The sequence below is a fragment of the Physella acuta genome, unplaced genomic scaffold, assembly GCF_028476545.2.
Source record: "Physella acuta isolate Inbredline_101_S28 unplaced genomic scaffold, ASM2847654v3 ptg000446l, whole genome shotgun sequence".
In the NCBI taxonomy this organism is placed as follows: domain Eukaryota; kingdom Metazoa; phylum Mollusca; class Gastropoda; family Physidae; genus Physella; species Physella acuta.
The window spans coordinates 61,925-87,215 of NW_026731965.1; the positions used below are offsets into that span (position 1 = coordinate 61,925).

Below are 25,291 nucleotides of genomic sequence, written 5' to 3' on the forward strand. Positions count from 1 at the left end.
TTTGGGCGGGGGGGGGGTAATATGTCCTGCTCCCATACAGATTACCTACCTAAGCACGAAAATGTTTGTAGCTATGAATATAGAATCTTAAATATGCTGTACAAGTCTCAATTATCTACGTAGTCGCCGCTTTACAGAGCACGGCAATCGCACAATTCTTTTTAAATGGCTTTATAATTAGCCTGCTAAAACTAATTACCTGGTGGCAATTAATTACAATGCTGCTCATAATATCTGGACGGCATTGTGTTGTAACAGGACACATTATTGTAGATTAATGACACTAATTATGTAATGTTATTGCAAGAAAACTTAGATTTTTTTTTATAATTAAAGACTTTTTAAAAATAATTATTTTAGATATATTAAAAAACTTATATATTATTTCCATTATTCGACTGTTTTGAACTTGATTATGGTTTTAGACTACTTGTTTTAATTTCGCTTTGTAAACATTAAAAAATGACTTTATTATTACAAACTAGTTAAGCATGTATGGAACTATTGGTTTAGCTGAATACAATCAAATTTAGTATTTTAGTAATGTTTTAGAGCGGCGTAGCTCGACAATTAAAATGAAAGATCGACTACTTTATCATCAGTCGGTGGCGGCACCGCTGGTTGTGTGGTGGCCGGGAGGTTGTCAGAGGACCGTGACGTCACGGTGCTGCTACTGGAAGCGGGGGAGAACGACCTGGGCAACAATAACGTTCGAATACCTGGGCTGGCTTTCCTGACGTTGAACAGTAGTGTGGACTGGGAGTATTACACGGAGCCGCAGGATGGGAAGTATCAGGGACTTAAAGGAGGCGTAAGTTGATCAACGTCATCTTTTCCAGCTTGTGCCCAAGACACATGGAGCAGATGAAGTAGAGTGCATCTGTTTGTGGTCAGCATTATGCACAGCGCCTTATTAAAAACATAACTTGAGTCAGTTACCCATCGGTGCGGGGTGGACTCAGGGTGTTCCGGCAGCCATAAGTCAGAACAGAGATTCGAACTCGAGACCTTCGGGCTAGCACTCAAACGCTCCACCATTCGAACTCACATTCCCTGCATAAGTAGGTAGTTCAATAAAAACATTGCATATTTAACATAAATAATTAGTAAGGAAATTTTAAGGTAATGGCCTCCCTCATGTACGTACTTAGTTAATGATAAAAAGACAGGGAAATCAGTCAATAAAGAATGTGTTGGTTCTTTAAACCGTAGTATAGTGATAAAAGTGTTTAGTTTTATCCTACCTCTACCCTATGCTGTATACAAACATTACTCTCAGAAAATCTACTGGCCCAGAGGTAAGGTCATGGGCGGTTCTGGAAGCTTAAACGGCATGCAGTGGGTCCGTGGTTCCAGACACGACTACAACAGGTGGGCTGATTACCTGGGGACCACTGACTGGGACTACAGACACGTCTTGCCTTACTTCAAGAAATCTGAGGACATGAACATACCTGCTCTAAGGGATTCAGGTAGGTTTTTTTGTGGGTTTTTTTTTTTGTATTTTCTAAACTAAAGTTGAAATTAAAATAACGGAATCTGCCATCACTAACTTTAAAAAAGCGGTGTCATGTAAAATAACGTACAGTAAAATGTTTTATTTATAAAAGTGTATCACGGAAAAGATGGGCCGGTTTCCGTCAATTATGCTGACCATTTGCCTATCGCTGGTCACTTAATTGAGGCAGCAAAATCAACAGGATTTCCGTTCAACCCGGACTACAATGGGGACACTATGGAAGGTAATTCGTTCATGATTTTAGGGGTGTACAAAAGTTTAAGTAGTTCAATGAATTTTTTTTTACATCAAATAGTCTACCAAAGTTATTTGCTGCAGCCTCGACCTTTAACTTCTAGGAATATCCTACTCACAACTCAACACAAAGAACAGCGAACGTTGGGCAACAAGCCAGGCTTACATCCACTCAGACTCGAGCAGGACAAACTTACACGTGTCCACTCACTCACACGTCCAGAAGGTCAGAAATTTGTTTTACCCAGGAAATGATGAGTTGATATTGTGTGCCATAATACAGCATTTAGTGATTATGCCAGTAAAATATCCGGGAAGTTTTAAAAAATAGCTTAATTTAAAACGAGAGAAATACGAATAAACAGTTTTAAAATGTTGATACCAAATCAATGGCTACTATCTGTAAAGCTGTTGTTTCTTCAAATTTTATAGCTAGGTTTGTACTTTAAATAACATAACCCTAAGGATAACCGATAGACGCCGAACTAGAACTAAAGGTTAATTAATTATGCAAAGCATTCATAATTAATATATACATCTTTACCTCAATAAATGAAAAAGAAATTCTATCAATAGACCATTAGAACGTGTAAGCTCATTACACATGTTGTAAAGTAGAAACTTTTTGTTAATTTTTCTTTTAGGTAATTATTGAGAACAATAAGGCAACGGGTATCGAGGTAATAAAGCAAGGCCGCAAATATATCGTTCATGCCAGAAAAGAAATAATTTTGTCTGCCGGGTCTATAGGCTCTCCACAGATTCTCATGTTGTCCGGCATTGGCCCTAAAACACATCTGGAAAATATGAAGGTATTCGTGCTTATCATACTGGTCGCAATATTCGTGCTTATCATACTGGTCGAAATAGTAATTTAAAATGTGCTTATAAACGCTGTATAACAGCTTCCACTCATGTGTAGTGCTTAAGTAAGGACACCGCACGTTAATAGTAGTATAAATCCTTTTTTCTTTATTTTGATAATAAAACTCTGTAGATATTTAATGTTGAAAACACTAAACTTGGTGGTCTATGATTCGCTTGTGTGAATGTTTTGTGTAGATTCCTGTTGTAGCTGATTTGCCTGTGGGAGAAAACCTACAAGATCATGTTCTGTTTGACATGAGCGTCAGCATCAAACAGCCCTTAACTGCCAGTTTGGAGACGATCGGAAGTTGGTGGTCGATTCTCAAGTACACTTTGTTTGGAACAGGTTGTCTTTTGTTTGAAAAGTTAAACTAATGCCTTATACGTCTATACACATATTTGTGATGTAATTTATTAACCCCCTCCAACACACACAATACACCCCCCCCCCCCCACAAAATAGTTTTGCTAACCCTAACCCTCTCAGCTCATGTAATTTATTGACCCCTCCGCCTAACACATATTACACCACCTATTAAATCGTATAGCTGACACCTCAACTCACCATGTTTTATTTATTTACCCCTCCCCCCTTTTACAACCCCCCCCCACACACAAACACCTTTTAAATCGTAGAACTAATCCTTTGCAGGACCTCCCTCAGTTCACCATGTTTTATTTATTTACCTCTCCCCCCCCCCCTTCTACAACCCCTCCCCCCAAACACCTTTTAAATCGTAGAACTAACCCTTACAGGACCCCTCAATTCACCATATGTCATTTATTTACCACCCCCTTCTACCCCTCCCCCCAAACACGTTTTAAATCTTAGAACTAACCCTTTACAGGACCCCTCAGCTCACCATGTGTTATTTATTTACCCCTCCCCCCTTATACAAACCCTCCCCTCCCCCCAAACAACTTTTAAATCTTGGAACTAACCCTTTACAGGACCCCTCAGTTCACCATGTTTTATTTATTTACCCCTCCCCCCTTCTACAAATCCTCCTCCCCCCCCCCCTCCCAAACACCTTTTAAATCTTAGAACTAACCCTTTACAGGACCCCTCAGTTCACCATATGTCATTTATTTACCATCCCATTCTACCCCCCCCCCAAACACCTTTTAAATCGTAGAACTAACCCTTTACAGGACCCCTGAGCTCCCCATATGTCATGCAGAACATGGCATTTAAGAGCACGACGACAGCAACTAGAGACAAAGATTGGCCAGATTTGCAGCTACACTTTGTTCATCTGTTGCCACATACATATGCACTAAAATACAACTATGCTGACCACGTATGTCAACGTTATATCAACTCTTTATTTTAGATTTTTGTTGAATGTAAATTCTTTTTAACTTAAAAATAGCTTTAAAAAAAAAAACTCACTCCATTTCTCAGCTCTTTGTCTTCATTTTCCTTCGGTATCCAGGACTCATTGGGCCACCCCATAGAGTTCTTTCCTTCCATTCTCTAGCGACCTTATTTGCAGCATAACTTGTTATTTTGTGTTTATTCTAGGTTAATACACAAATGACACCAAGGAACTCTGAGAAATATGGATTTATGTGTTTACCATCTTTACTTAGACCGGAAAGTAGAGGAAAGATAACTCTGAGATCGAGTGATCCGTTTGATTACCCGATTATCGTTCCTAATTATCTAGACAAGCAAGAGGACGTAGATTTGTTAATAAGAGGTAAATTTTAGTTCGCTGTGTAGTAAAATTTATATATATATATATATATATATATATATATATATATATATATATATATATATATATATATATATATATATATATATATATATATATATATATACTTTTCATGTATATATATATATATATATATATATATATATATATATATATATATATATATATATATATATATATATACTGAGTAGAACTACAATGTGTTGACATATTGACTTGCTAAATCTATTTTTTTAAAATAAAGAGCTGATTACAGTAGTATGATTATTACCTTTTTACCCCAGGTGTTCATGAATGTGAAAGAATTGTGAACTCTGAAACAATGAAATCACTTGGTGCAGAGTTCACGAAGAATGATCCAGCCGCTCCATGTAAACAGCACAGGTTCAAATCCAACGAGTACTGGGGGTGTGTCCTAAGGCTGAGACCACTGACCATCTACCATCCTGTGGGGACTTGTAAAATGGGACCAGACGGTGACCCCACCTCGGTCGTAGATCCACACTTTAGGTACGCTAAATATCATGGACAAATCAATAAAGATAAACGTAATATTAACAGGAACAATTTGTTTTGATATAATTTTACTACATTTATACTGATAGTAATAGTCCTTGATAAATTTTCAGGGTTCGTGGTATATCCGGCCTCCGTGTGGTAGACGCCTCTGTGATGCCATGGATTGTGTCAGGGAACACAAATGCTCCTGTTGTTATGATAGCTGAGAAGGCAGCGGACATGATTAAAGGGAAACAGCCACTACCCCCTAGTGATTTATAAATTTATATATAATTTTTTTTTTACTATTTTGTTACTTTCTATCTTTTAATTAAACAAATGAAGGATGACAAATCTTATAGTGAATTTTTTCATTACACCATTTAAGGGATGACACCATGGCAAAAAAATATGAACAATACATTCAAGAAATATGCATTTTACCAAATGCAGTTAATGAATGATTAGAGTAAATTAACCTGTCCAAATAAGTGACTTTAGATAAACATCTTTACTATTAACTGTGCAGATTTTACAACTGTCACTGGTAGGGGGGGGGGGGGGGGGGGGGGGAAATGACAACAATTGCAAAATTTACAGCGGGAAAAAAGGCTTTGTTGAGTATTTTGAATTATTTAAAAGTCTATCAACGACCAGAGAGAACATATGCGTAGCGATATGTATACCTTTATATATATATATATATATATATATATATATATATATATATATATATATATATATATATATATATATATATATATATATATATATATATATATATATATATATATATATATATACTAGCGTACCCGTCATCCGCGCGTTGCCGCGGGATAGAAGAAAGTTTGACGAAATGTATTAGAAGGATTTCACCCACGCGTTACCAATCATATGTTCTTAGACGAGGGACCTTTTTTTCCAAAAGTGAGTTATGTAAATGTAAACAATGCCTGCGCTGCTATCATAAATATCGGGACACGGGTTTACCTACACTACCGCATGAAAACATTGAGTGTACATTAATCACTCACCGAAATAATATGGTAGAACACACTTCGGTGACCGCTAATGAGTCAGAGACGTAGAGGGGCGCTCTCAGGGCCCCACCCCCGATTACACTACCGCATAGGCGCGGCGTACGACCCCTGGCTCCTTAAAACTAACAGGCGCCATCGTGCCAAATAGCATCCTGTTAATAATGATGCAGATTTCGTCATTCGCTCAAGTGACACAAATGAACAGGATTTTTTTCTTTAACACGGAAAAAAAATATTTGACGTGTTTTAAACATCAGTGTGACTGATGCAATATGCTAGCGCTACTAATGTCTATTATTAAATGCTCGATCTCAATTTCTGATTGATTATCTAATTATAGATGCTTATTGCATCATTCGCAAAGTGACGAAACGCTACTGTAGGCTCCTCATATTCAAAAAGTTTTTATTTCATCTTTCGCATGGTGACGAAACTGTACAGAAGGATTTCCTCGCGTTACAAAGTTATTTTAGAAGCTTGTTGTAGTTTTAACGCTGAATATAGTAATAATTTGGGCAATGATTATGGTTTGGGCTTTGTTATAACTTGGATTTGGGTTTGATTAATTATATGTAATGGTTGGCTTTCAATTTCCGAAGGATGTTTTAATAAACAACCTAATACTTTAGGCCTACTACTTTCCGTAGCCTAACACCCCTTTTCAGAAGATTCCATATTAATTAAACAGGTTTGCCAACAACAGAAATTTCACCCTCCCCCACTCCCAATTCTAAGTGTTTGAAAAAAATGAAATTTTTTTATCTACAGCACCTGGTGTTCCCAAGCGGTCACCCATCTAAGTACTAATCACGCCAGACGTTGCTTGACTTCGGTGATCGGACGAGAACCGGTATCTTCAACATTGTATGGCCGTAGATATACAATAACAAAAAAGTAGTATTTTATAATGATGTCTACATGAACCTTTTGACATAAGCAACACACTCTAAAAAAATTATATTCGTTGAATAAAAATAACTCAAGAAAAATTATTTCAACCTTCGTCTTCTATTTATTTCTGAAAAAAAAGTAAAGAATACATTTTTATAAAAAAAAAATTTAAAAAAATAAATAAATTTCAATCTACAGCACGTGGTGTTCACAAGCTGTCACCCATCTAACTACTAACCACGCCAGACGTTGCTTGACTTCAAGTGTTTCTTAAACCCTCAAAACTAATCTGGCATCCCTTTTTTTCACAATGGTTTGATCTGTTCTGACACCCCTATTTCTCTCAATAATGTAATAAACAATAAATTGTTTCCTTTTCCGCAGTTGAAACTCATATTTCAGAAGATTTCTTTAATACTGCGTTATTGAACAGTGATGATAAAATTAAACTCCCCTTCCCACCCCCATTCCCTTTCCTTGTCGCATCAAAATATACTGTTGACTTTTTTTTTAGCCTGACAACGCGATGTCGTAAATGACGTAACGATGTCACAGGTTATGTAACATCAGTTACTTCATTCAAAAATGTTACGTAACCAGGCATAAGCTGGTCTCGACTTTGTGGGTTGTGTTTCTAAAAAACTCATAATTATGTCCTGTCATCCCTTTTTTCACAATTGTTTGATCTGTTCTGACACCCCTACTTCTTTACTTAATTTTCTGCACGTGCATGTAAAAAATGTCTTAATATTGGTATCAAACTAATAGACTCTTCCTATAAGAGGTGTGTTATAATAAAGGAATCATAGTATTATTACCTACAGTAATTTGGACAAGGATTAGGGTTAGAGCTATGGTATAACTTGGATTTGTGTTTGATTAATAATATAATGGTTGGCTTCCAATTACCGAAGGATGTTTAATAAACAATCTAATAGTTTAGGTCTACAACTTTCCGTAGCCTAACACCCCTTTTCAGAAGATTCCATAATTCTTTAATAATTGTGCCAATCACAATACAATCAGCCCCCCCCCCCCCCTCCGCCCTTCTATCTCGTTCATGAAAAGTGTTCACAATTTTTAAAAGTCCAACAGCTAAACATCGGAGTCGTGGATGACGTAACAAGATCACAGGTTACGTAAAATCAGTTATGTCTTTATAAAGTGTTATGTAACGGTGTAGTCGGTTTCGAATTTGTGAGCTGTTTTTCTAAAACACTCAAGAATGAAGTCCTGTCATCCCTTTTTTCACAATGGTTTGCTCGGTTTTGTCACCCCTACTTTTTATTAATCGATTGTTAGTTACGCGCACTTTAAAAAAAATCTCTTAATATTTGTATCAAACTAATAGACTCTTCCTATAAAGGGTGTGTTATAATAAAAATAATCTCGGATTATCACCTACAGTAATTTGGGCAAGGATTAGGGTTTGGGCTTTGTTATAACTTGGATTTGGGTTTGATTAATAATATGTAATGGTTGGCTTTCAATTTCCGAAGGATGTTTTAATAAACAACCTAATACTTTTGGCCTACTACTTTCCGTAGCCTAACACCCCTTTTCAGAAGATTCCATATTAATTAAACAGGTTTGCCAACAACAGAAATTTCACCCGCCCCCCCCACCCTCAATTCTAAATGTTTGAAAAAAATGAAAAAAATCTATCTACAGCACGTGGTGTTCCCAAGCGGTCACCCATCTAACTACTAACCACGCCAGACGTTGCTTGACTTCACGTGTTTCTAAAACCCTCAAAACTAATCTTGGCATCCCTTTTTTTCACTATGGTTTGATCTGTTCTGACACCCCTATTTCTCTCAATAATGTAATAAACAATAAATTGTTTCCTTTTCCGCAGTTGAAACTCATATTTCAGAAGATTTCTTTAATACTGCATTATTGAACAGTGATGATAAAATTAAACTCCCCTTCCCACCCCCATTCCCTTTCCTTGTCGCAACAAAATATACTGTTGACTTTTTTTTTAGCCTGACAACGCGATGTCGTAAATGACGTAACGATGTCACAGGTTATGTAACATCAGTTATTTCATTCAAAAATGTTATGTAACCAGGCATAAGCTGGTCTCGACTTTGTGGGTTGTGTTTCTAAAAAACTCATAATTATGTCCTGTCATCCCTTTTTTTCACAATTGTTTGATCTGTTCTGACACCCCTATTTCTTTACTTAATTTTCTGCACGCGCATGTAAAAAAATGTCTTAATATTGGTATCAAACTAATAGACTCTTCCTATAAGAGGTGTGTTATAATGAAGGAATCATAGTATTATTACCAACAGTAATTTGGACAAGGATTAGGGTTAGGGCTATGGTATAACTTGGATTTGTGTTTGATTAATAATATATAATCGTTGGCTTCCAATTACCGAAGGATGTTTAATAAACAATCTAATAGTTTAGGTCTACAACTTTCCGTAGCCTAACACCCCTTTTCAGAAGATTCCATAATTCTTTAATAATTGTGCCAATCACAACACAATCAACCCCCCCCCCCCCCCCTCCGCCCTTCTATCTCGTTCATGAAAAGTGTTCACACTTTTAAAAAGTCCAACAGCTAAACATCGGAGTCGTGGATGACGTAACAAGATCACAGGTTACGTAAAATCAGTTATGTCTTTATAAAGTGTTATGTAACGGTGTAGTCGGTTTCGAATTTGTGAGCTGTTTTTCTAAAACACTCAAAAATGAAGTCCTGTCATCCCTTTTTTCACAATGGTTTGATCGGTTTTGTCACCCCTACTTTTTTATTAATCTTTGTTAGTTACGCGCACTTTAAAAAAATCTCTTAATATTTGTATCAAACTAATAGACTCTTCCTATAAAGGGTGTGTTATAATAAAAATAATCTCGGATTATCACCTACAGTAATTTGGGCAAGGATTAGGGTTTGAGCTTTGTTATAACTTGGATTTGGGTTTGATTAATAATATGTAATGGTTGGCTTTCAATTTCCGAAGGATGTTTTAATAAACAACCTAATACTTTAGGCCTACTACTTTCCGTAGCCTAACACCCCTTTTCAGAAGATTCCATATTAATTAAACAGGTTTGCCAACAACAGAAATTTCACCCCCCCCCCCCCCAACTCTAAATGTTTGAAAAAAAAAATGAAAAATTTCTATCTACAGCACGTGGTGTTCCCAAGCGGTCACCCATCTAAGTACTAACCACGCCAGACGTTGCTTGACTTCGGTGATCGGACGTGAACCGGTATCTTCAACATTGTATGGCCGTAGACAATAACAAAAAAGTAGTATTTTATAATGATGTCTACATGAACCTTTTGACATAAGCAACACGCGCTAAAAAACTAATATTCGTTGATTAAAAATAACTCAAGAAAAATAATTTCAACCTTCGTCTTCTATTTATTTCTGAAAAAAAAGTAAAGAATACATTTTTATAAAAAAATAAAAATTAAAAAAAAAAAATTTAATCTACGGCACGTGGTGTTCACAAGCTGTCACCCATCTAACTACTAACCACGCCAGACGTTGCTTGACTTCACGTGTTTCTAAAACCCTCAAAACTAATCTGGCATCCCTTTTTTCACAATGGTTTGATCTGTTCTGACACCCCTATTTCTCTCAATAATGTAATAAACATTAAATTGTTTCCTTTTCCGCAGTTGAAACTCATATTTCAGAAGATTTCTTTAATACTGCGTTATTGAACAGTGATGATAAAATTAAACTCCCCTTCCCACCCCCATTCCCTTTCCTTGTCGCACCAAAATATACTGTTGACTTTTTTTTTAGCCTGACAACGCGATGTCGTAAATGACGTAACGATGTCACAGGTTATGTAACATCAGTTACTTCATTCAAAAATGTTACGTAACCAGGCATAAGCTGGTCTCGACTTTGTGGGTTGTGTTTCTAAAAAACTCATAATTATGTCCTGTCATCCCTTTTTTCACAATTGTTTGATCTGTTCTGACACCCCAACTTCTTTACTTAATTTTCTGCACGTGCATGTAAAAAATGTCTTAATATTGGTATAAAACTAATAGACTCTTCCTATAAGAGGTGTGTTATAATAAAGGAATCATAGTATTATTACCTACAGTAATTTGGACAAGGATTAGGGTTAGAGCTATGGTATAACTTGGATTTGTGTTTGATTAATAATATAATGGTTGGCTTCCAATTACCGAAGGATGTTTAATAAACAATCTAATAGTTTAGGTCTACAACTTTCCGTAGCCTAACACCCCTTTTCAGAAGATTCCATAATTCTTTAATAATTGTGCCAATCACAATACAATCAGCCCACCCCCCCTCCGCCCTTCTATCTCGTTCATGAAAAGTGTTCACAATTTTTAAAAGTCCAACAGCTAAACATCGGAGTCGTGGATGACGTAACAAGATCACAGGTTACGTAAAATCAGTTATGTCTTTATAAAGTGTTATGTAACGGTGTAGTCGGTTTCGAATTTGTGAGCTGTTTTTCTAAAACACTCAAGAATGAAGTCCTGTCATCCCTTTTTTCACAATGGTTTGCTCGGTTTTGTCACCCCTACTTTTTATTAATCGATTGTTAGTTACGCGCACTTAAAAAAAAATCTCTTAATATTTGTATCAAACTAATAGACTCTTCCTATAAAGGGTGTGTTATAATAAAAATAATCTCGGATTATCACCTACAGTAATTTGGGCAAGGATTAGGGTTTGGGCTTTGTTATAACTTGGATTTGGGTTTGATTAATAATATGTAATGGTTGGCTTTCAATTTCCGAAGGATGTTTTAAAAAACAACCTAATACTTTTGGCCTACTACTTTCCGTAGCCTAACACCCCTTTTCAGAAGATTCCATATTAATTAAACAGGTTTGCCAACAACAGAAATTTCACCCCCCCCCCCCCACCCTCAATTCTAAATGTTTGAAAAAAATGAAAAAAATCTATCTACAGCACGTGGTGTTCCCAAGCGGTCACCCATCTAAGTACTAACCACGCCAGACGTTGCTTGACTTCGGTGATCGGACGAGAACCGGTATCTTCAACATGGTATGGCCGTAGATATACAATAACAAAAAAGTAGTATTTTATAATGATGTCTACATGAACCTTTTGACATAAGCAACACACACTAAAAAACTAATATTCGTTGATTAAATATAACCCAAGAAAAAAAATTTCAACCTTCGTCTTCTATTTATTTCTGAAAAAAAAAGGAAAAAAAAAAATAAAAAAATAAAAAAAATTCAATCTACGGCACGTGGTGTTCACAAGCTGTCACCCATCTAACTACTAACCACGCCAGACGTTGCTTGACTTCACGTGTTTCTAAAACCCTCAAAATTAATCTTGACATCCCTTTTTTTCACAATGGTTTGATCTGTTCTGACACCCCTATTTCTCTCAATAATGTAATAAGCAATAAATTGTTTCCTTTTCCGCAGTTGAAACTCATATTTCAGAAGATTTCTTTAATACTGCATTATTGAACAGTGATGATAAAATTAAACTCCCCTTCCCACCCCCATTCCCTTTCCTTGTCGCAACAAAATATACTGTTGACTTTTTTTTTAGCCTGACAACGCGATGTCGTAAATGACGTAACAATGTCACAGGTTATGTAACATCAGTTACTTCATTCAAAAATGTTATGTAACCAGGCATAAGCTGGTCTCGACTTTGTGGGTTGTGTTTCTAAAAAACTCATAATTATGTCCTGTCATCCCTTTTTTTCACAATTGTTTGATCTGTTCTGACACCCCTACTTCTTTACTTAATTTTCTGCACGCGCATGTAAAAAAATGTCTTAATATTGGTATCAAACTAATAGACTCTTCCTATAAGAGGTGTGTTATAATGACGGAATCATAGTATTATTACCTACAGTAATTTGGACAAGGATTAGGGTTTGGGCTTTGTTATAACTTGGATTTGGGTTTGATTAATAATATGTAATGGTTGGCTTTCAATTTCCGAAGGATGTTTTAATAAACAACCTAATACTTTAGGCCTACTACTTTCCGTAGCCTAACACCCCTTTTCAGAAGATTCCATATTCATTAAACAGGTTTGTCAACAATATAAATTTCACCCCCCCCCCACCCCCAATTCTAAATGTTTGAAAAAAATGAAAAAATTATATTTACAGCACGTGGTGTTCCCAAGCGGTCACCCATCTAAGTACTAACCACGCCAGACGTTGCTTGACTTCGGTGATCGGACGAGAACCGGTATGTTCAACATTGTATGGCCGTAGATATACAATAACAAAAAAGTAGTATCTTATAATGATGTCTACATGAACCTTTTGACATAAGCAACACGCACTTAAAAACTAATATTCGTTGATTAAAAATAACTCAAGAAAAATAACTTCAACCTTCGTCTTCTATTTATTTCTGAAAAAAAAGTAAAGAATACATTTTTATAAAAAAATAAAAATTAAAAAAAAAAAAAAAAAATTCAATCTACAGCACGTGGTGTTCACAAGCTGTCACCCATCTAACTACTAACCACGCCAGACGTTGCTTGACTTCACGTGTTTCTAAAACCCTCAAAACTAATCTGGCATCCCTTTTTTTCACAATGGTTTGATCTGTTCTGACACCCCTATTTCTCACAATAATGTAATAAACAATAAATTGTTTCCTTTTCCGCAGTTGAAACTCATATTTCAGAAGATTTCTTTAATACTGCATTATTGAACAGTGATGATAAAATTAAACTCCCCTTCCCACCCCCATTCCCTTTCCTTGTCGCAACAAAATATACTGTTGATTTTTTTTAGCCTGACAACGCGATGTCGTAAATGACGTAACAATGTCACAGGTTATGTAACATCGGTTACTTCATTCAAAAATGTTATGTAACCAGACATAAGCTGGTCTCGACTTTGTGGGTTGTGTTTCTAAAACACTCAAAATTAAGTCCTGTCATCCCTTTTTTTACAATGGTTTGATCGGTTTGGTCATTCTTACTTTTAATTAATCGATTGTTAGTTACGCGCACTTTAAAAAAATCTCAGTTAATAATCTAACCTTAGTTAATTTTTCTGATTATTAAAATAAAACGTATTATATGGCCCTCAGCGGCCCATGTGAAATTTTGGGGGCCGAAAGAGACATTTTTATTTGCAGCCAAATCGCACCCTACCAGGGCGCCAGTGGACACGCCTGATTCAATTTAGTGAGCATTTGTAACGCTCCATCCTATCCATTGTCTATCACACTGTTTAGACCGATCGTAGTCACCGTAGCGCTCACAGGAAAGACAAGGGCGCCAAATCGCATCCTGCCGGGCGGCCACCCATGCAAAATCAAATCATTCTCCCCCCGACACCCACCCCCACTCCCGCTCCCTAAAGTTTTATGGCACCCGGATAAAATGTGTCGAACGCAATCGTCTTTTATTTTTATTTGCCGTATATAGAGAAAAATCCCACCATCCCGTGGCGCCGCCCATGCGAAATTAAAAATGATTTTTTTACAGAACCCTTCCCTGGAGTGTTCTAATCAACTCCCAAAAGTTTGATGGCTATCTATGAACGGTGTGAAACCACAATCGACTTATATTTTTATATACCTTATATAGAGAGAAAACAAATCGCGCCCTGGAGTGTTCTAATCAACTCCCAAAAGTTTGATGGCTATCTATGAACGGTGTGAAACCACAATCGACTTATATTTTTATATACCTTATATAGAGAGAAAACAAATCGCGCCCTGCCGGGGCGCCACCCTTGCGAATTTGAAAATGTTTTTTACCCAAAAACCTCCCCATGAATATTCTCAACATCTTCCCGAAGTTTCATGGCGATCGTGTGAACGGTGTCACTGCAATTCACTTTTATTATTTTTATTTACCGTACATAGAGAAAAATCGAACCCTCCCGTGGCGCCGCCCTTGCGAAACTAAAAATGATTTCTTACAGAACCCTTTCCTAGAGTGTTATAATGAATTCCCTAAAGTTTAATGAATATCCTATCTTCTTCTTCGTTCTTAATTTTAGTGTTGAAGGGGATCGAGATTTATCTGCCAGTGGGTTTGAACTCGAGACTTAGTTCGAATTCATCAACCATGAGCTTTTTGCCGACTCGACCACGCCTCCAACACAATTAAGCGTGTCAACTTGTTATGCGCCATTGAGGCCATTAACTCTGATTTCAGCCTGCTTTTCTTTTTGGATTTGCTTCCATAGCCTTTGTCCAACCAAGAACAAACTACAAGGCAGCAGTTGTTTGATTTTTGGAGTTGTCTCTCCTGTCCCCAGCTAACGAGCCTCGTCTGCCCGAGGGTTCGAACTCGAGACTTTTCGGTTTAGCAACCATGAGCCGACCCCCTACTATCGTATGAAGGGTGTCAAATTAAAATCGACTTTTTTTAATAGACCGTACATAGAGAAAAATCGCACCCTCCCGTGGCGCCGCCCTTGCGAAATTAAAAATGATTTTTTACAGAACCTTCTCATAGAGTGTTATAATGAAGTCCCCAAAGTTTCATGCCTATCGTATGAACGGTTTCAAATAAAAATCGACTTTTATTTTTATATACTGTATATAGAGAAAAATCGCACCCTCCCATGGCGCCGCCCTTGCGAAAATAAAAATGATTTTTTACAGAAACCTTCCCCAGAGTGTTCTAAGGAACTCACCAAAGTTTGATGGCGATAGGATGAATGGTGTCAAACCAAAATCGACTTTTATTTTTATATACCGTATATAGAGAAAAAAACAAATCGCGCCCTGCCAGGGCGCCACCCCACGAATTTGAAATATGTTTTTTCGCAGTAACCTCCGCAGAAATATTCTCAAAAACATCCCAAAGTTTCACGGCGATGTGATAAGAGGTGTAGTAATGCATACAAAACATACACACACATACATACATTGTTTTATATATATATATATATATATATATATATATATATATATATATATATATATATATATATATATATATATATATATATATATATATATATATATATATATATATAGGGGCCCAAAAAAAATTCTACGGGTGGGCTTTTTTCTAGTTCCGCCAATGGATGTGTGTAGCACAGTGGCAAATAGAATGTCATCCAGTACCCGTGTTTGTTTTGACAAGTGCCTAGGATAGTAAAAGTTCATTGTGTGACAGGATATTGTGAGATGACATGCGCAGTGTAGGCCAAACGTTAGTGCAGAATCTAGTAATGTGTCTTTGGGAACAGGCGCTGATCCTTTGGACTGAGACCTCCATCTTGAATTTAGGAATTTCAATAAAATGTTTCATGTGCTTGGATAATTTATCTATCTCATGGCCTTGAAACAGCACCGACCTACATAACAGCATCCCATTAACGACGAGGTGCTCATATTTCATGTGTCTGGATAACTTATCTTTATTACTGCCATGAAACAACGCTGATTTACATAACAGCATCACATTGATGACGAGGGTTGAGGTAAGTTTTGTATACTATCATTGTACAGAATATTTAAAATTGATAAGGGCTAACATTTTTAAGTTTTTACTTTTCACTTACTCATATAGGTCTAAACGAAATATACGAAGTATATAAAGTAGTTAGTAGCATGAGATATTTACTTTGCATAGCCTTGAATACCTATGGTAAACTACTAGCCATCGGCACCCGTCATTATATCCCTCATTTTTGTTATTCTTGTTTGAGAAAAATAATTTATAAAATAGTTATTGGCCAACACGCAATGTTCTTTACTACACGTTGAACGATATTAGTGACACAATAAAGAAATAACTAAATAGCTAAAAATCCGACACCTTTAAAATAACATAGGCTACCAATACCTATTAGAAAAACCAAATTATATACATTATTAGTCAACGCAAAACCATATTAAATGCACAAACTGATTAACAGACTTAAAAAAGGATTCCGTTGAAAGCCCGGCTGTTATTCGTGTTGTTTTTTAAAGTATTTTTTTGCCCGAGAAAATTATAAAGGTCTACATTTATAGCATGTCTTTTTTTCAAAATTATGTTATACAGGACCATTTCCTAAACGATTCGACCATAGACACAAAAGACATAATACAATATATATAGAATATGAAAATATTTTAGTAAGATTTAAATTATATCTTGTTAGTTATTGTTACGTCCCTTGTATTATACATATCATAGCTACTTCCCTTGAATGTTCAGTCTGTTAACGTATAGTCAGAGTTGTCTGCTGTAAATAATAAAACACTGAAGTCAATACAAAGTATTCTCCTCTTTGTTCTGAATGATGGAAATAAAGTAATACACTGTAAGATAAAAATAAATTACCGTATAACAAAACAACAAGTTTATTAAATCGTTGATAAGATGACAAACATTACGAAATTCTTCATTATGTTATTACTTATTTCATCACAGGGTGATTTGGATACCGGAACTTTCACCGGAAGTTGGGGAGAACATTTATGTGATGCTGTCGACAGCTACTTTACACGCCATCATCGAGTGCACCCCTCATCAAGTCCACCCATAATCGAGTGGACCCATCATCGAGTGGACCCAGCAAGTGGACCCATCATCAAGTCGACCGATCATCGAGCGGGCCCATCATCAAGTGGACCCTTCATATAGTCTACCCATCATCAAGTGGACCCATCATCGAGTGGACCCAGCAAGTTGACACATCATCAATTCGACCGATCATCAAGTGGACCCATCATCAAGTGGACCCTTCATATAGTGGACCCATCATCGAGTGGACCCATCATCAAGTGGACCCATCATCTGTTTGACCCATCATCGAGTGGACCCATCATCAAGTGGACCCATCATCGAGTGGACCCATCGAGTGGACCCATCATGGGCAGATCTCCTGCAAGAGTACTCGGCTTAAGGACTTTAAGGTCTGTTTGATGTGTGTTCGTCTGGTTGTGCGTTTAGGACATGATACGTAAGACATGATACGTGAGACATGATACGTGAGACATGATACGTGAGACATGATACGTGAGACATGATACGTGAGACATGATACGTGAGACATGATACGTGAGACATGATACGTGAGACATGATACGTGAGACATGATACGTGAGACATGATACGTGAGACATGATACGTGAGACATGATACGTGAGACATGATACGTGAGACATGATACGTGAGACATGATACGTGAGACATGATACGTGAGACATGATACGTGAGACATGATACGTGAGACATGATACGTGAGACATGATACGTGAGACATGATACGTGAGACATGATACGTGAGACATGATACGTGAGACATGATACGTGAGACATGATACGTGAGACATGATACGTGAGACATGATACGTGAGACATGATACGTGAGACATGATACGTGAGACATGATACGTGAGACATGATACGTGAGACATGATACGTGAGACATGATACGTGAGACATGATACGTGAGACATGATACGTGAGACATGATACGTGAGACATGATACGTGAGACATGATACGTGAGACATGATACGTGAGACATGATACGTGAGACATGATACGTGAGACATGATACGTGAGACATGATACGTGAGACATGATACGTGAGACATGATACGTGAGACATGATACGTGAGACATGATACGTGAGACATGATACGTGAGACATGATACGTGAGACATGATACGTGAGACATGATACGTGAGACATGATACGTGAGACATGATACGTGAGACATGATACGTGAGACATGATACGTGAGACATGATACGTGAGACATGATACGTGAGACATGATACGTGAGACATGATACGTGAGACATGATACGTGAGACATGATACGTGAGACATGATACGTGAGACATGATACGTGAGACATGATACGTGAGACATGATACGTGAGACATGATACGTGAGACATGATACGTGAGACATGATACGTGAGACATGATACGTGAGACATGATACGTGAGACATGATACGTGAGACATGATACGTGAGACATGATACGTGAGACATGATACGTGAGACATGATACGTGAGACATGATACGTGAGACATGATACGTGAGACATGATACGTGAGACATGATACGTGAGACATGATACGTGAGACATGATACGTGAGACATGATACGTGAGACATGATACGTGAGACATGATACGTGAGACATGATACGTGAGACATGATACGTGAGACATGATACGTGAGACATGATACGTGAGACATGATACGTGAGACATGATACGTGAGACATGATACGTGAGACATGATACGTGAGACATGATACGTGAGACATGATACGTGAGACATGATACGTGAGACATGATACGTGAGACATGATACGTGAGACATGATACGTGAGACATGATACGTGAGACATGATACGTGAGACATGATACGTGAGACATGATACGTGAGACATGATACGTGAGACATGATACGTGAGACATGATACGTGAGACATGATACGTGAGACATGATACGTGAGACATGATACGTGAGACATGATACGTGAGACATGATACGTGAGACATGATACGTGAGACATGATACGTGAGACATGATACGTGAGACATGATACGTGAGACATGATACGTGAGACATGATACGTGAGACATGATACGTGAGACATGATACGTGAGACATGATACGTGAGACATGATACGTGAGACATGATACGTGAGACATGATACGTGAGACATGATACGTGAGACATGATACGTGAGACATGATACGTGAGACATGATACGTGAGACATGATACGTGAGACATGATACGTGAGACATGATACGTGAGACATGATACGTGAGACATGATACGTGAGACATGATACGTGAGACATGATACGTGAGACATGATACGTGAGACATGATACGTGAGACATGATACGTGAGACATGATACGTGAGACATGATACGTGAGACATGATACGTGAGACATGATACGTGAGACATGATACGTGAGACATGATACGTGAGACATGATACGTGAGACATGATACGTGAGACATGATACGTGAGACATGATACGTGAGACATGATACGTGAGACATGATACGTGAGACATGATACGTGAGACATGATACGTGAGACATGATACGTGAGACATGATACGTGAGACATGATACGTGAGACATGATACGTGAGACATGATACGTGAGACATGATACGTGAGACATGATACGTGAGACATGATACGTGAGACATGATACGTGAGACATGATACGTGAGACATGATACGTGAGACATGATACGTGAGACATGATACGTGAGACATGATACGTGAGACATGATACGTGAGACATGATACGTGAGACATGATACGTGAGACATGATACGTGAGACATGATACGTGAGACATGATACGTGAGACATGATACGTGAGACATGATACGTGAGACATGATACGTGAGACATGATACGTGAGACATGATACGTGAGACATGATACGTGAGACATGATACGTGAGACATGATACGTGAGACATGATACGTGAGACATGATACGTGAGACATGATACGTGAGACATGATACGTGAGACATGATACGTGAGACATGATACGTGAGACATGATACGTGAGACATGATACGTGAGACATGATACGTGAGACATGATACGTGAGACATGATACGTGAGACATGATACGTGAGACATGATACGTGAGACATGATACGTGAGACATGATACGTGAGACATGATACGTGAGACATGATACGTGAGACATGATACGTGAGACATGATACGTGAGACATGATACGTGAGACATGATACGTGAGACATGATACGTGAGACATGATACGTGAGACATGATACGTGAGACATGATACGTGAGACATGATACGTGAGACATGATACGTGAGACATGATACGTGAGACATGATACGTGAGACATGATACGTGAGACATGATACGTGAGACATGATACGTGAGACATGATACGTGAGACATGATACGAGAACATGATACACGAAACATGATACACGAAACATGATACACGAAACATGATACACGAAACATGATACACGAAACATGATACACGAAACATGATACACGAAACATGATACACGAAACATGATACACGAAACATGATACACGAAACATGATACACGAAACATGATACACGAAACATGATACACGAAACATGATACACGAAACATGATACACGAAACATGATACACGAAACATGATACACGAAACATGATACACGAAACATGATACACGAAACATGATACACGAAACATGATACACGAAACATGATACACGAAACATGATACACGAAACATGATACACGAAACATGATACACGAAACATGATACACGAAACATGATACACGAAACATGATACACGAAACATGATACACGAAACATGATACACGAAACATGATACACGAAACATGATACACGAAACATGATACACGAAACATGATACACGAAACATGATACACGAAACATGATACACGAAACATGATACACGAAACATGATACACGAAACATGATACACGAAACATGATACACGAAACATGATACACGAAACATGATACACGAAACATGATACACGAAACATGATACACGAAACATGATACACGAAACATGATACACGAAACATGATACACGAAACATGATACACGAAACATGATACACGAAACATGATACACGAAACATGATACACGAAACATGATACACGAAACATGATACACGAAACATGATACACGAAACATGATACACGAAACATGATACACGAAACATGATACACGAAACATGATACACGAAACATGATACACGAAACATGATACACGAAACATGATACACGAAACATGATACACGAAACATGATACACGAAACATGATACACGAAACATGATACACGAAACATGATACACGAAACATGATACACGAAACATGATACACGAAACATGATACACGAAACATGATACACGAAACATGATACACGAAACATGATACACGAAACATGATACACGAAACATGATACACGAAACATGATACACGAAACATGATACACGAAACATGATACACGAAACATGATACACGAAACATGATACACGAAACATGATACACGAAACATGATACACGAAACATGATACACGAAACATGATACACGAAACATGATACACGAAACATGATACACGAAACATGATACACGAAACATGATACACGAAACATGATACACGAAACATGATACACGAAACATGATACACGAAACATGATACACGAAACATGATACACGAAACATGATACACGAAACATGATACACGAAACATGATACACGAAACATGATACACGAAACATGATACACGAAACATGATACACGAAACATGATACACGAAACATGATACACGAAACATGATACACGAAACATGATACACGAAACATGATACACGAAACATGATACACGAAACATGATACACGAAACATGATACACGAAACATGATACACGAAACATGATACACGAAACATGATACACGAAACATGATACACGAAACATGATACACGAAACATGATACACGAAACATGATACACGAAACATGATACACGAAACATGATACACGAAACATGATACACGAAACATGATACACGAAACATGATACACGAAACATGATACACGAAACATGATACACGAAACATGATACACGAAACATGATACACGAAACATGATACACGAAACATGATACACGAAACATGATACACGAAACATGATACACGAAACATGATACACGAAACATGATACACGAAACATGATACACGAAACATGATACACGAAACATGATACACGAAACATGATACACGAAACATGATACACGAAACATGATACACGAAACATGATACACGAAACATGATACACGAAACATGATACACGAAACATGATACACGAAACATGATACACGAAACATGATACACGAAACATGATACACGAAACATGATACACGAAACATGATACACGAAACATGATACACGAAACATGATACACGAAACATGATACACGAAACATGATACACGAAACATGATACACGAAACATGATACACGAAACATGATACACGAAACATGATACACGAAACATGATACACGAAACATGATACACGAAACATGATACACGAAACATGATACACGAAACATGATACACGAAACATGATACACGAAACATGATACACGAAACATGATACACGAAACATGATACACGAAACATGATACACGAAACATGATACACGAAACATGATACACGAAACATGATACACGAAACATGATACACGAAACATGATACACGAAACATGATACACGAAACATGATACACGAAACATGATACACGAAACATGATACACGAAACATGATACACGAAACATGATACACGAAACATGATACACGAAACATGATACACGAAACATGATACACGAAACATGATACACGAAACATGATACACGAAACATGATACACGAAACATGATACACGAAACATGATACACGAAACATGATACACGAAACATGATACACGAAACATGATACACGAAACATGATACACGAAACATGATACACGAAACATGATACACGAAACATGATACACGAAACATGATACACGAAACATGATACACGAAACATGATACACGAAACATGATACACGAAACATGATACACGAAACATGATACACGAAACATGATACACGAAACATGATACACGAAACATGATACACGAAACATGATACACGAAACATGATACACGAAACATGATACACGAAACATGATACACGAAACATGATACACGAAACATGATACACGAAACATGATACACGAAACATGATACACGAAACATGATACACGAAACATGATACACGAAACATGATACACGAAACATGATACACGAAACATGATACACGAAACATGATACACGAAACATGATACACGAAACATGATACACGAAACATGATACACGAAACATGATACACGAAACATGATACACGAAACATGATACACGAAACATGATACACGAAACATGATACACGAAACATGATACACGAAACATGATACACGAAACATGATACACGAAACATGATACACGAAACATGATACACGAAACATGATACACGAAACATGATACACGAAACATGATACACGAAACATGATACACGAAACATGATACACGAAACATGATACACGAAACATGATACACGAAACATGATACACGAAACATGATACACGAAACATGATACACGAAACATGATACACGAAACATGATACACGAAACATGATACACGAAACATGATACACGAAACATGATACACGAAACATGATACACGAAACATGATACACGAAACATGATACACGAAACATGATACACGAAACATGATACACGAAACATGATACACGAAACATGATACACGAAACATGATACACGAAACATGATACACGAAACATGATACACGAAACATGATACACGAAACAACAACGCTTTCAACAACTGACTGTTCACTATCACGGACCCAATTTTGGAAGTATTATGTTTTGTTTACCCCCAGATTGTGCCACCTTTATTTGACAAAGCGTCTACAGGACCAGTACAAGAAAGCAAATGTCTCTATCACCCTTCTGGACCATTGAAAAAAAGCAGTTGTTTCTATATATATTCAATAATGCAAACATCATTTTTTTTTTAAATCAGTTTCAGAACCTTAGGTCACTAGGAAGACACTGATTAAAAGTATCTTATTTTTATTTGACTAGCTTCACAAGATTTTTTTTTTAAATAAAAATAAAATTACTGTAAAATCATAAGCTTTTAAGCGGAATAAGAATAATTAAGCATATACAACCTAGCTATTTACAGAATTTAATAATTCTTTCAGTTTTTTTAAGGAAGTCTGTAGCACGTAGTTGTAGAATCTTGCAACTCATCGTAGACAATATTCTTACTCTCTGGTCAGCTATTATATTTAAAACCAACCAGCCGTTATCACCAAATCATGCCATCGGCTAGCTGATACAGAGATCGCAAATACTTTAATGGTTATTTGCCCTTTTGAATTGTAGTAGTGTTTTTAAATAAGCTTCATTAGCATAACCTAAAACTAACCCCACGATCTACACCCAGTCACTTATCCCACACCATACACACAATTTACCACACTCCAACCCTCACCCATACCAAAATCCACACCACCTTACACAGTACGACACCACGAACTACACCCCTAACCAAACCCCCACACAACCCCGGCCCACACTTCAACACTCTCTTGAACGCCACCCGACATCCTAAACCACAACATCGCACACCCCACCCCGCAAAAAAAAACACTACACCCTACAATGCACATTTAAAACACACTGTCCAGGATTTATATCCCTTTACTGTACATTGCCCAACCCACATCGCAGCCGCGCTACTTACATGATCCACACCCAGTTACTTATCCCACACCATTCCCAATACACCACAGCCTACTTACATGATCCACACCCAGTTACTTATCCCACGCCATTCCCAATACACCACAGCCTACTTACATGATCCACACCCAGTTACTTATCCCACGACATTCCCAATACACCACAGCCTACTTACATGATCCACACCCAGTTACTTATCCCACGC

General features: G+C 37.4%; 1 long non-coding RNA gene and 4 other non-coding genes across 5 annotated transcripts; 1 reads left to right on the plus strand and 4 right to left on the minus strand.

Annotated features, from left to right (window-relative positions):
* Positions 1 to 6,638: 6,638 nt before the first annotated feature.
* On the minus strand, positions 6,639 to 6,757 carry LOC131943211 (5S ribosomal RNA). The gene has a single exon (XR_009386866.1). It is a non-coding gene; the product is annotated as a 5S ribosomal RNA (ribosomal RNA).
* Positions 6,758 to 9,910: 3,153 nt separating this feature from the next.
* LOC131943215 (5S ribosomal RNA) lies at positions 9,911 to 10,029 on the minus strand. Its single transcript, XR_009386870.1, has one exon. It is a non-coding gene; the product is annotated as a 5S ribosomal RNA (ribosomal RNA).
* Positions 10,030 to 11,695: 1,666 nt separating this feature from the next.
* Positions 11,696 to 11,814, minus strand: LOC131943210 (5S ribosomal RNA). The gene has a single exon (XR_009386865.1). It is a non-coding gene; the product is annotated as a 5S ribosomal RNA (ribosomal RNA).
* A 1,076-nt stretch (positions 11,815 to 12,890) lies between these two features.
* LOC131943214 (5S ribosomal RNA) lies at positions 12,891 to 13,009 on the minus strand. Its single transcript, XR_009386869.1, has one exon. It is a non-coding gene; the product is annotated as a 5S ribosomal RNA (ribosomal RNA).
* A 2,832-nt stretch (positions 13,010 to 15,841) lies between these two features.
* On the plus strand, positions 15,842 to 24,424 carry LOC131943198 (uncharacterized). The gene is made up of 3 exons (XR_009386863.1): positions 15,842 to 16,196; positions 17,135 to 17,619; positions 24,216 to 24,424. It is a non-coding gene; the product is annotated as an uncharacterized LOC131943198 (long non-coding RNA).
* Positions 24,425 to 25,291: the final 867 nt, after the last annotated feature.